We start from the raw sequence: 1,085 nt of genomic DNA, 5'->3' as shown, positions 1-1,085 counted from the left end.
AGTAACAAACTCTTAACATCTAACTGCAGGACTGAAGAAACAAGAGGGCAAGGTGGTGTGATGAATTAGGGAAGAAAAGGGATTCAAAGAAACATGTAGATGATTATTGGGCACTGGTGGTAGGTAGAATGTGGAAATATGCATATGTAGAGATTTAAACATATACTCCCCAAAGTAGCCACTGATGTGAACATAATTTACCGCAATAAACTTAGGTAGGAAGGAAAAAGAATAGAAGGGACAAAAATTAAAATTCAATGGATTTGGATACCTCGCTTATCATGAAAAAATCCTGGTGTTTTTACAGTTCCTTGAACTGTGAAAGAACAGGTCACATGGATTCTACCCAAACATGTGAACCCACTATAGGCTCAAAGATTCTTCTGCCTTAGTACAACCATGGCAGGGACCCAAATGAGGCAAGTGTATGAGCAATCTGCAGCATATAGTTGAAGACAGTTGAGTCTCCCTTAGCCAGTTACCCACTGAGTATTGATAGGAATTCCTGTCTGTGAAACAGATGCCATATTTACACTTCTAATAATTATCACATAGAATTATTATTCCATAGGAATTAAGGCTAAAGATTAGTATAATCTGAGACTATAGTTAATCCATCTGTAACTACTCAGTATCCATGTTTATCACCAGTAAATGAGTTTGAACATCAGTAATGAACACCAAAATTAACAAGGTTTATTCACAATGTGTCATTTAGAGATCTTCCTGAAATTCACTAACTGACTACATACTCTCTTCATTGCCACCTTCATTTCTTGATTTCTGTATGTATAAATGATAGGATTCAGGAAAGGAGTGAGGACAGCATCAAAGATGGCCAGAAACTTATCAAGGTGTATGGAGGGTGACGGCCATGCATAGAAAAATATTAGTGGACCAAAGAACAAGACTACCACCGTGATGTGAGCTGAAAGTGTGGACAAAGCCTTGGATGAACCATCTGAAGAGTGCTTCTGAACAGTGAGAATGATAACAACATAAGAAATGAGCAGTATGATGAAGGAGCCAACAGAGATGAAACCACTGTTTGCTGTCACCATAAGCTCTAGTCTATAGGTGTCCGT

At 38.2% G+C, this 1,085-nt stretch overlaps 1 pseudogene; it reads right to left on the bottom strand.

Moving 5' to 3' along the window:
- Positions 1-710: 710 nt before the first annotated feature.
- LOC101636490 overlaps positions 711-1,085 on the bottom strand; it is a 9,384-nt pseudogene continuing 9,009 nt past the window's right edge.

The sequence above is a fragment of the Condylura cristata genome, unplaced genomic scaffold (assembly GCF_000260355.1).
Source record: "Condylura cristata isolate star-nosed mole 26May11 unplaced genomic scaffold, ConCri1.0 scaffold00114, whole genome shotgun sequence".
Classification (NCBI taxonomy): domain Eukaryota; kingdom Metazoa; phylum Chordata; class Mammalia; order Eulipotyphla; family Talpidae; genus Condylura; species Condylura cristata.
This window is presented reverse-complemented; position numbering and strand designations above follow the sequence as displayed.